The sequence below is a fragment of the Triticum aestivum genome, chromosome 7D, assembly GCF_018294505.1.
Source record: "Triticum aestivum cultivar Chinese Spring chromosome 7D, IWGSC CS RefSeq v2.1, whole genome shotgun sequence".
Lineage (NCBI taxonomy): Eukaryota > Viridiplantae > Streptophyta > Magnoliopsida > Poales > Poaceae > Triticum > Triticum aestivum.
This window is the reverse complement of record NC_057814.1, coordinates 632,335,241-632,348,058: the sequence shown is the minus strand read 5'-3', so window position 1 is coordinate 632,348,058 and position 12,818 is coordinate 632,335,241. Positions and strand designations below refer to the sequence as shown.

The following is a 12,818-nucleotide window of genomic DNA, read 5'->3' as shown; positions in this document are numbered from 1 at the left end:
CCTAAGATGACTTAGGTGGTGTTTGGTTCTCTAGTCCTAGGACTTTTTGGAAAAAAGACTCTCAAGGAGGTGCTTCTAAGGACTTTTAGCAAAAAGTCCGAAAAAAGTCCCCTTGTTTGGTTTGCTAGGGACTTTTAGGGACTTTTTTTAGTCCCAACACAAAAAGTCTCTGGAACCAAATACCCCCTTATACATCTAGACGGAGGAAGTAGATACATCCAATTAACTGACAAGTACTCCCTCCGGTCCTTTTTACTCCGCGTATTAGATTTGGATCAAGTCAAACTTTGCAAAGTTTGACCAAATATATATTCAAAAATATCAACATCTACCATACCAAATATATATCCCATGAAACTACATTTCGTCATCAATCTAACAATATTAATTTGGTATTAAAAATGTTGATACTTTTTTCTATAAGTTTGGTCAAAGTAGAGATGCTTTGACTTCCGACAAAATTTATATGATACATCCATTTAAGTGACAAGTAGAAGTAATTTAGGACGGAGTTAGTATATGTTCTCTTTTTCGTACGCAAAACATTATTGACCCGAACTAAGCTTTGGCAGTTCGTTAGCGTACAAATTAATGTGCATGGTTTGTTGTATTGCCGGAGTTTCCAACGGTTGTAGTTCACGAGGAGTTAGTATATGTTGTATTGCCGGAGGTTTCAAGGATTATAGTTGTAGTTTCCGAGACTTGGGTCATAATGATTTTATCTATTTCTCATGCTGAACATTAACTTTGGCATACAAACCACTAGTAACATGCATGGTTTGTTTTTACTGGCTGTGTATTGAGTTCTGCTGGAGTTTCGAAGAATTGTAGTTCACGAGGAAGGACCTCCTTTTTTTTGCGAGAAAATTTTCAGTCTATTCATTATCAATCATGATAATACAACGAATACCAGAAATAATAAAAATCGCATCCAGATCCGTAACCCACCTAGCGACGAGTACAAGCACTAAAGCGAGCCGAAGGCGCGCCACCAACGTTGCCCCTCCTTTTGTGGAGCCGGTAAAAACTTGCTGCAGTAGACAAACGGGAAATCGTTGTGCTAAGGGCCTATAGGACCAGCGTACTACAACAACAACAGCGCCGTTGAAGAGAAGCTTAGATCGAAAGGATCCAACATGTAGACACACGATCAAAGACCGGGTCAACATGTTGTACATGAACATGTCACTACATAGTTCCCCCGCTTGCCGAACACCACCCTGGTCAATGCCCTGATGCCTATCCCTGGGCATATGGGTAACCGAACCTTAACTGAATCGATATTGAATTACTCATACTTACTGATTAAGCCCCCTGTCGGTGTCAAAACCGGCAGATCTCGGGTAGGGGGTCCCGAACTGTGTGCGTTTAAGGATCGATGGTAACAGGAGGCAGGGACACGATGTTTATCCAGGTTCGGACCCTCTTAATGGAGGTAATACCCTACTTCCTGCTTGATTGACTTTGATGAATATAGGGGTTACAAGAGTTGGTCTACCTCGAGACCGTAATGGCTAAACCCGAGATGTCTAGCATGTATGATTATGGTTGCCTCTACGGACTAAACCCTCCGGTTTATATAGACACCGGATGGGGCTAGGGTTGTACAGAGTCGGTTTACAGAGAAAGGAATCTTCATATCCGAACGCCAAGCTTGCCTTCCACGTCAAGGAGAGTCCCCTCCGGACACGGGGGGAAGCCTTCTATCTTGTACCTTCACGGCCCATCAGTCTGTCCCATGTTACATAACCCGGACGCCCCGGGACCCCCTAATCCAGGACTCCCTCCCCCCCCCCCGTCTCATCTCAGACATGAACCCGCCACTCTCTCTCTCCTCACCCCATGACCCCACCACCTCACTCCCTCCCCGTCTCCCACAAATATAGATCGAATGGAGCTCCTCTCTCCTTGACACACCATGGGCAATAGAGGCCACCTCCTTCCCGACCTCAGTGCTCCTCTTACCCTTGCCCCTCCGATGAGACTCCTCCTCTTCCCGGCCTCGACCTCACCGCCTCCTCCCACCACTTTTCTCTAGCCACCATCGTCCCCTCCTCCCCCTAGAGCTCCACCCCGCCACGCCTATCACCGTCGCCCTAGATCCGTCGACAGTTGGGTTGAGGAACACCTCCTCACATCCCCCGCTGCTCGTCGCCTCATCTGCTCCGACGGCAAGGCCCAAATATGAGGAAGACAGTGACCGAGGCCTCCCCCATGTGGATCCCTTGCACACATGGCCGCATGATGCAGGCGGTCTAGGGGCTCCTCCACCCATATTTTTGGTTTTTATGGGTGCCCGAATTACCTACACCAAACTGTTCGACTAATTTGGGTTTAGTTATTTTCTTGGCAGACATGAATTCTGCTCTTATTTTTTAGTATCCAAATTACCCGAAACTTAATTACCAAAACTGAAAAACCCAAAAAAGTGGAATGCCCAGGGTGACTGATGCCCCGCAACAATCTCAGGCGGTGGGGGGGGGGCTCTGCTATGCGGGGTACGGTGACATCTCACGATGTGGCCAGCGTGCTCCGATCGGGTGGTGCTAAAGAAGAGGAAGCCCTAGGACTCGGCGCCCCTCAGTAGGCAATAGGAGAAGGCAAGTGTGTCTGAAGACTAAATGACTTTTGAGGCCAGCGAGTGGCGGTCGCTGCTGAGGTTGAGCACTCCCAACAATTCAGGAACGCGATGTATGTGAATGCCAGAGTTGAGGAAGAACGACACGGCGACCGACTACTCGGGAACCGGTGTCCGGTAGAGGGAGGCGGGAATCTGGCAGACAAGGAAGAGGGGAAGAAGGCGGCCAACGGGATCCGACGACCGGAGGCAACTGTGAATTCTTTGCTGGATCAGGCAGCCGCTTGCGAGAACCTATTAGAAGTGGCGGTAGTGGGTGGGAAGGAGAAAACGAGATTAAAGAGGAGGAAGAAAAAAGAAAGGTACCCAAAAAAGAAAGGGGCAAATAAGATGTGAAGCTGACAGGTGGGACCCTCATCCATCTGAGTAAGTCAAATAATGGTTCATACTAGTTTCGCCACATCAGTATCAAGGGTGGGGCCAACCTACGGAAAACGTTGTCTTCGTGAGCTTATTGGGCATCAGTGCAATCTGCTATTCATTAGGCACAAAGATGATGGTTTAATATGAGTTGTTTGAATTGTGGTGTCAATCGGTTACCTTAGCCCCAACTATGATGGTCGTGACTAAAGGTGAACATTTGATGTCTATGAATAAATGACCTGTGCAATCCATCCGCGTTGAAGTTGCCTTTTAGTACTTTTTTTTATAAAGGGTGGTTTTCTATTTACTCAAAATGTATCATCAAACGAATGAGGATGCACCCAACCCCAAATGAAAGATCGGACAAAAGGACAATAAAATATAAAATGACTTAACGGCACTAGTATAGTCAAATAGGACCGACACTATACCTAAGTCGAAAGAGGTGATGGACCAATCCATAGGTTATGTTGCCATACATGTTGAGTAAAAACCTTCAAGGCCACTTGCTCCAACCGTGTGCACATCTCTCTAAACAGCGGTTGGTACTCCGTATGGTGAAGCATAGACCACATACAAGCGAGTGCATCGCGAAAAGTGACCTGCAAAAGGTAAGAGTTTATGCCATTAAAAAGCAAGTCAATTTTATAAAGCTAAAGCGACCACAATAAGGCATATGCTTCCATCTTTATTAGCGATATAAACCTATTTAAAATACCATCTAATAAATAATGATCAAAAGTATTGGCAAAACTTGTGGGCTTATTCAAGCTCGACACAACTTGGATGACTGTCCATGTAAAATGCACAAACTTGCACTGAAAGTCAGGCTGGACGGAGCGAGCGAGCTTTTTGGCCCGCTCGTGGCCCGTTCAGGACTGGACCGTACGGGCCTGGCCCGTTCAAGAAATTGGCTGGTCCGGTTACAGAATTTCGGCCCGAACTTTACTCGGTCCGGTCCGGTCTTTGACCAGTCCGACCGAGCGGACCGAAGTGTGCTGGAGGCTGTTCATCGTCATCGCGGCCAGCGGCGACACCATGCTCCGGCCGGTAAGATCCGCGCGCTGCGAGTCCGACGGCCACGCCCCGACGTCCTTCTCCAGCATGGCCGTGCTCCTCCTCGATTTGTTTCCTTTTATTTAGTCGAGCAGGAGAAGAAAACTTATGTCGCGCGCATCAAGCAGAAGAGAACAGAAAATAGAAATAACACGCTGTCACACCCGTGATTATCGAGAGGAAAAGGGGCAAGTGGAAGTCACGCGCCCTGCTGCTTTGTTTTCCTTTTAATTAATCGAGAGAAATACTGAGAACAAGATAAACGAGATTCAATTCGATCCGATAATTAAGGCGCCTTCCCACGACAACTCCTCGCTGCCGTTCCTTTTATTTACGACTAAGAGGGTGCTTGGATACGTTTTAGTCTCATGACTAAAAGTAGTGGGACTAAGGGGGTGTTTGTTTCCGGGGACTTTTTTGTGTAGGGACTAGAAAAAGTCCCTCTTAGAGACTTTTTTACCAAACGGGAGGGACTTTTTAGGGACTAAACTAGTCATTTGGGACTAAATGAAGAAGACTCTCAAGGAGAGTCTTTTGGAACTTTTTGGGACTTTTCTAATAATGCCCCTCCATGCACCCATTGGCCCGCCACCCCATGGTGTTGTTTTATTGTTATTTTTCTATATACTAGGGGCAACATGGTCATTTAATAACCTCTAGGAAGGGACTAGGGACTTTTTAGTCTCTGGAAACAAACAGGGAGGGACTTTTTAGGGACTAGGGACTTTTTAGTTGGGACTAGAAAAAGTCCTAGGACTAGAGAACCAAACACCACCTAAAACTTGCTAGCATCACCCATGCTTGGATCCAAATACTAAAGAGACTAAAATCAAGTTAATGAGCATTTATTATCCTTCAAACCCTCCAATCCAGAACTCGCATGTGTTAAAGGAGAGAAGTTAAATGAGGAGAGAGATGACTAATCCACATTTTAGTAGGGGTATCCCTGACTAAAAAAAATTAGTTTCAAGACTAGTTTAGCCCCTCTTTAGTCAGGGGTGTTTGGAACTTTAGCCTCTTAAAGAGACTATTTTTAGTCAGACTAAAAAAAGTCCCTTGGATCAAGCACCCTCTAAGAAAGAAATGGTTTCGATCCGATAATCATGCGCTATCCCATGCAACCGTTCCTTTTTACTGAGTCGAACACGAAGAAAATAGAAGGAACGAGAGAAACATGGTTCGATCCGATAATCACGGTGTCATTCTACAACAAACTTCACGTCAGAATTGATCCGTCAATCACGGAAGGCCCATACACAGAAAATCATGGTCCCATGCACGCGCTAAATTACTTGCATGGAACAGAATAACTGCTAAGAACAAACATGCGCGCATGATCATGGCTAACACCACGCCTTTGCCGCCGCCCAGAGCACTTTCTCGCGCACGTCGTCCACCTCGCCGCCGGCCCTAGCGCACGTCGTCCACCACGCCACAGCACTCGCGCACATCTCCCACCTCGTCGCTGCACCCTCGCACGTTGCCGCCGGTGGTGGGTTGGCCGGTCCGCTTGGTCCGGCCCGAGCTTTACCGCCACCGGTCCGGTCCCTGGAAACAGGACCGCCAGGCTGGTCGGTCCGGTCTGGTCCGGTCCAGACCGCCGCCGGCCGGTTAAAACGGCGGCTCGGTCAGGGACCGGACCGGCCCGGACCGTGTCCACCCTGAACTGAAAGAGGAGGTGTTTGATTGTTTCATCCCGAAAGAAACTACACTCCTTATTTTCTTGCCAAGTACGCTGAGCGAGATTGCCTCTGGTAAGAATCACTCCTCTCCGAAGATACGGCATAAAGATTTTCACTTTTAATGAAATCTTAGATCTCCATATTTTTTTGTTATTAAATTTCATAGTGTGTAAGCGCACGATACATCAGGTCGGCAGAGACAGTGAGATTCAACCGAAACACATCTCATCCTTTTGTCAGCTTATTGTGGAACCCAGTCTGGACAATACTTTTTTAAGTAGCCCACAGAGAGATTCAGATAAATCGAGAGTAGCCCTTTGGCTCCTTTCTGCTCGGACGGAGGAAACAAAGAAACAAGCTTGTAAGCTCCGTCCGGCGGAGAGGGAGAGGTAGAAGTTGAGACCGGCGTCAATGCCGCTCCCGTTCGACCCCGTCGCTCAGGCCGTCGGCGCGACGACATGGCTGGTCGGCGTCGTGGCCGAGAGGCTCGTCGGCGACGGCGTCGGTGCGTGGGCCGCCCGCTACGGCCTTGAAGAGGAAGCCTCCCGCCTCCGGGCCGAGCTGCGGCGCGCCAACCTTGTCCTCGGCGCGGCGCGGGCGGGCGGCAAGAAGATCGGGAACGAGCAGCTGGCAGAGCCGATTGCGGCCGTGCGGCGCCTGGCTGCGGACGCGCGCAACCTCCTCGACGAGCTCGACTACGTGGAGATACACGACAAGGTACGCCGCGCGCTGCCGGCCGATGTGCTTCTGCGGCACTCGACATCTTGCTTCTACATCCTTAATCAATTTTAGAACGCCATATTGGGCACTCGGGAGGGGAGGGTGCGGCGGACGGATTTCTTTGGATCTAGCGGCGGCGGCTCTGATTTTTGCCCTTTGTTGATGGATTTGTATCTCCATATCAAATTTAAAAGAGGCTCACTTAAATTGCTGAATACACATATGGAGATGAAAACCATAGACTCTGTTATGAATGTTTTAAATAGCGGGCTATGGAAAATAGCGGCGGGCCTCAAAATCAGCTATAGCGGGCTATAGCAGGTTATAGCGGGCTATTTGTGAAGGCGGTCATTTAGCGGCACCCTGCTGAAAAGGCTATAGCGGGCTATAGCGGAGCTATAGCCGGCTATTTAAAACTATGATTTAGATTAACTTGCAGAGATATCAGAAGATCCTACATACTATTTGTAGCCAAGAGTACTAAGAGAGACCATCTAACATTCGCCGCTCTAACCCACATCCAACACGACCTAATCCATCCCACGACCTCCTCCATGCGGCGGCGGCACGCCGTACCGGGGAGTCCGCCAGCTCCCTCAAGCCCTCCTCCCCACGCCCCCTCCCCTCCCTCCGCCACCGCCGGAGGCGTCGCCGGGCAAAGCCAGCATGGCGTGGCGGCGGGGCTCCCGACGGGTAAGGCTAGGGGTGTGCTTGCGGCGCCCGCCCACGCCCCTACAGCCGGGGTGATCCACGGCGATGGTGTCGGAGGCCCGTCGGCGACAGACGACCGATGAGCAGTCGACAGTGGTGGTGGGGTAGATTGGCTCGGTCTGGGCGTTTTCGCCAGGAAGGTTCGATATGCATGTTTTGACGAAGCTCGACGACAGCAGCCGGCAGTAGGCACACGACTGTGACGGCAGGACGGATTGGCTCGATCTGGACACGTTTTGGCCAGGAGGGCTAGATCTGCACTGTTTTGGTAAAGGTCGGCGGCTTTGCCCGCATCACTTGAGCATCATGGCGGCGATCCCGGACTTGGCGGTGCCGGCCATCTCCTTCCGCCGGAGGTGGGCATTGAGATATGGTTGATCTTGGGATCTCATGTCTCACAAAAATAACCAGCTAGGCGGTGGCCCTAGTTGTCTTCGCGCGAAGTCATTGTTGTACCTGTGATCAGCCCTCTTTGATCTATCCATTGGAAGGTTCCGGACTTCTCCTTCGAAGGAAAACAAAGACTTGCGTATATGGTGCTCTTTGGACACCTTGTTTGGATTGGGGCCGGTCGCGTACACATGCAAGATCAGCATAACCAACTCCATGGGGTATCGTGAAGCTCTTTTTTTTGGCCCCTTGGGACATGTCTACACCAAGATTTTCATGGAATCAACACATGCGAAAAATGCCATGGCATGATTGGAGGATCTGCAAGTGGCGAAGGCGGGGTCTTATATGCGATGAAGACTTTGCTTCACAGGCAGTTGTTCAGAATTGGCTTGCGGGATATGGTCCCGTCCAGATCGGCCACGAGTTCTGTGAGCCTGGTGGTACGTGACTTGTAGTAGTAGCCTCCACAAGTGCTGACGGCAACATTGGAGGACTTCTTTGTTGGTGATGCTCCTTTGAGTATCGAGTCGTGATTTCCTTGGTGAAAACCCAAGGTCTGGCCTTTATTGGTCCTGACTGGCAGTCGCCTAGTTGAGGGCATTGTTTTTTGGGAACGCGGCCTTTCTCCAGGGTGAAAACCTACGATCTTTGATCGGGGAACGACAATGCTTGTGCATTGTTTCCTTTCTGAAGACATTGTTGTTGGAGAACCTTCTTTGTAGTTCGGGTGTTATCTCTCATGGTGGTTAGAGTGCTACTATTGCGGGTGAATGATCACCGCGGCAGGGTCTTTTTTGTCTTATTCTTATTTTTATTTTTTGGGCTGTGTGGATCCTCGGTGTTTTTATACATCTTGTTGGTGCAGAGGCCAGGTGTAATTGGTATCTGCTTGACATTAATATATTCCCCTTGTCAAAAAAAATCTGCTCACGTTGGATCTTTTTCCTCTTATACGGTTATACCACTTTGCAAGCACGGTACCCGCCCTGTGCCTGATGCTAATGTGAATAAATACAGATAATTTGGTTGTACCCTACTTCCTAGTTTCAGTTACTTTAATTTCATATGCTTTTAATTCGCTTATGCTACGGCAAAATGGTAGGAGGATATGCAGCTGTACACTAATGGTTTCAGTCTATATCTAACAGATCAAAGATAAGGAGCACACCGCATGTTCATCGAAGACACAATCTTTTATTCGATTTGCATATGGTTTTGCTAATGAGGCGAGTAGATGCATATCGTCCACGGTAAAACTCAATACAAAAGGTCCTGGCATGCATAAAGAGGATGGTCCTTTGACAAACAAAAGAAAAGTTGAGCGTCATGATATCATGACTGGAATGAAAAGAATGAAGCTTGGTGATCCAGATAACCAAATGACTCCAGAGAGGAAGATTCAAGGGGACACAGTTCCAGAAGAAATACCAGAGTGGAAACTCAGCAAAGATGACATATCACGGCGAATATCAAATATTGTGGTCCAGCTACATGACATCTGTGAGGATGTTCGTAAGGCTCTCAAGCAAGAGAAACTTGACGAAATTTCCCGAGTGTCTCAGAACAAAAGTTCAGACTCGCGTGAAGAAGGGGCCTGCTTTGTTGAAACTAAAGTCTTTGCAAGGGAACACGAGAAGAACCAGATTGAAAAATGTATCACGGATAGCGCATCAAGTAAAGAAAAGCTTTTGGTTCTTCCTATTATTGGTACTGGAGGTGTTGGAAAGACGACACTTGCTCGAACAGTGTATAATGACCCAGATGTTGAAGCTAACTTTGGCATCAGGATGTGGATTTATGTATCTGTTAACTTTGATGAAGTCAAGCTCACAGAAGAGATTCTGGACTGCCTTTCAGACGGCAGGCATAAAAACTCAGCTAAGAATTTCAGTACGCTCCAAGATGGTATCAAAAAATGTTTGACAAAAAGATTCCTACTTGTTTTGGATGATATGTGGGAAGATGACGAGAGACGCTGGGACAAGCTATTGGCCCCACTAAGATGTACTGAAATAACAGGTAATGTGGTTTTGGTGACTACCCGAGAACTATCAGTCGCCAAAATGACAAGCACATTGGAGCAGTACATTAAGTTGGGTGGTTTAAAAGAAGATGTGTTTTGGCTTTTCTTCAAAAGATGCATATTTGGTGATGAAAACTATCAAGGCCGAAAAAAGCTTCAGAAAATTGGAAAGGAGATAGTCACTAGGTTAAGCGGAAACCCATTGGCAGCAAAAAGTGTTGGCACACTGTTGAAAAGAAGGCTTGAAGAGAAATACTGGCAGAGAATTTCAGATGGTGATGAATGGAAACTACAAGGAGGCAATGGTGGCATCTTGCCAGCACTCAGGTTAAGTTACAATCACCTTCCCTACCACCTTCAGAGAGTGTTCTCTTACTGTGCTGTATTTCCGAAGGGCTATAAGTTTCACAAGGAACAGTTGGTACGTATTTGGATTGCTCTTGGCTTTGTTGTCGATGATAGAAAGAGATTAGAAGATACTGGAAGTGACTATTTTGACGAGCTGGTAGACAGAAGCTTCTTTGAAAAGCTGGAGGAGGCACAGGAATACTATCTCATGCATGATTTAATTCATCATGTAGCACGGAGTGTCTTGGTAGATGAATGTCTCACCATGGACGGCTCAGGTCCACTAGCAGTCTCCCCATATGTTAGTCATGTCAGCATCTGGACCGAGTCAGCATACAAGACGCAACAAAACGGTGACATGGAACGTAACGAAACCTTTGAGAAAGGGTTAACCGCCATTCAAAAATATGATATCTTAAGAAGCTTGGACAGTGTAATGCTAGTTGGTCCATATGATGAGAATGTTTCTGCAATTTTTACGCAGATTCTCAGGCAACTACAGTATGTTCGAGTGCTTCGGGTATCAACAACACTCTCTGGTGCTGACATTTGGCAACCCAGTATTTCAAAGCTCATCCATCTTCGCTATCTAGAGCTGTGGTTCACAAGCGACACTCCCAAACCTTTGTCTGAGGCTCTGTGTGGACTTTACCACCTGCAGGTACTCGACGTAAGTCATTGGAGTGGTCTAGATGGTTTGCCAAGACGCATGAGTAATCTTGTAAATCTGCGATACCTTCTTGTTCCGGAGTCGTCGGTGCCATTGCACTTGCACTCAAAGATAGCAAGAGTTGGTGAACTGAAGTTTCTGCAAGAACTGAAAGAATACCGTGTCCAAATAGAGAGTGGCTTTGAGATTTCACAGCTGGAGAACCTGAATGACATCAGAGGATCGCTTAGAATCTTCAATCTTGAAAAGGTCAATAAAAAGGACGAGGCTTGCCGTGCAAGGATTAAAGATAAAAAGCATCTGAGGACTCTTTGGCTGTCATGGGAAATAATAAGTGTTGATCCTTCGATTTCGAAGGAAGTACTGGAGGGTCTTGAACCACATGATCGTCTCGAGCATCTTCATATCATAAATTACATAGGTGCCACTCCATCCTGGTTGGGTCAGAGTTTCTCCCTCAGCAATTTAGAAAGTCTATACCTTCAGGATTGTACTGGAATGGAGACACTGCCGCCCTTCGATGAATTGCCATTTTTAGAGAAGCTATCCTTGGTTGGCATGTCTTCACTAAAGGAGGTCACGTTTAGTAATGCAGGCAGAAGTACTCAATCCTCTGAGGGTGTCATGACAGATTCGCATGAGTCTTCCCTTGTGGAACTCGAACTGTCCAAGTGTTCATCTTTAACATCGGTGAGGCTTCTTTCCTGCAGGGCATTGGAAAAGTTGAGCATCGTAGACTGTCTGCTGCTAGCTTCTGTAGATGGCCTGCAGTCACTTGACCAACTGAAGTACTGCGACATCAAAGAATGCCCTTGTTTTCCATCTGCTCAAAGTTTGGGAAATCAGTTCCAGGGAATAATAAACATCTAATATCTCTTATATCTGATGATTCATGGAGGTGAGAATTCGACCAACTGTAAGTACTAGTTTCCTGCAAACTATGTACCTCTCCCGGCACAAGAAACCCAACATGTTGCAAATCCCTGTAACTCTTTCTTTAGCCTTTCTCTGCTTAATTTATCTTTCCAGTTTAGTTGTTTCAACCACACATGGTGCTTATCAGCGACGAGGGATTTTATATCCTCCAATTGTGCCTCTGTATTAAATACGTGTATCTGTGGACAAGCTCTGCCAGTAACCGCTATATTTTCCCTGCAGGAATCATCCACTTCAAGGACCAACATCTTCCCCAAGAGGCATAGCATACGAGCCCGAGCCTGTTTGGTTGGTGGCTAGCTTGGTCATAGGTTTCCACACTATTTTTGCCAACCTTGTCAAACCTTTTGTGTGTATGACATGTCAGCCTTTTTCTAAGAGAAAAAATTATTGCCTCGGTGTGGCTAGAACCAAGTAACCCCTACAAGCCGTTTTAACTGGAGGATACACACTCTCAACTTCCGTTTGCAATGGATATCATCATTCTGATTGCCCGGGCCATTTGGAATACTATGAGTGCTTTCACCTTTACATCAATTACTCCAAGACGATCTTTATACTTGCAGAAGACGCTTCAAGGAAGAGATGCAATGGCTGGTGCAAAGGGCAAAACGAAAATCCTATGGTTCCCTTTCGAAAACTTTCAGATAAGCGATTTAGTTGCTTTTGCGGCTTTCTGTTGTTGTTATCTCTTTTTTCAGTCTTAGATTGTTAATTTGCTTTAGTTTGCCTTTTCTTCTCTTTTGTACATATCCTTGCTCTTTGAGAAAATTATAAAAATTTATCGTGTGAAGAAATGATAGAGAGTTTCGGGTGAAAAACAAATACACATTGCCAAGTCGACTATCATCCGTCATGACACGCAAAGGATGGCTAAGATTATGAAGCATCTGCATCTGCATCTATCTATTAAATAATTAAAACAATAAAAAATGAATGGCTCAGATGCGACAGTAGAAAAATAGTGAAAAAGAACGGTTGTGATTTATAGTGAAAATGAATGGATGTGACACCTCGGCTGACATGGGGCTACAACGTCACCTTACTGACCTGCTCCGTCACCCTTGGCTAGACCAGGGGCTTCGCCACCGCTTCATCGACATACTCCGAGGGCTCTGTCACCCTTGGCTAGACCAGGGGCTTCGCCACCGCGTCATCGACATACTCTTGGGGCTTCATCATCACCAATCGGCCAGCTTCGTCACGACTGTTGGACCAGGTGTTTTGCCTCGCCACCCCGTCAAGACGAGATCCTCGCTCGGACACCTTGGAACCGGC

The 12,818-nt window shown here is 47.1% G+C and overlaps 1 pseudogene; it reads left to right on the top strand.

The window, feature by feature from the left end:
- The first annotated feature begins 6,058 nt into the window (after positions 1 to 6,058).
- LOC123167314 (putative disease resistance protein RGA1) lies at positions 6,059 to 12,292 on the top strand (annotated as a pseudogene).
- The last annotated feature ends 526 nt before the right edge of the window (positions 12,293 to 12,818 follow it).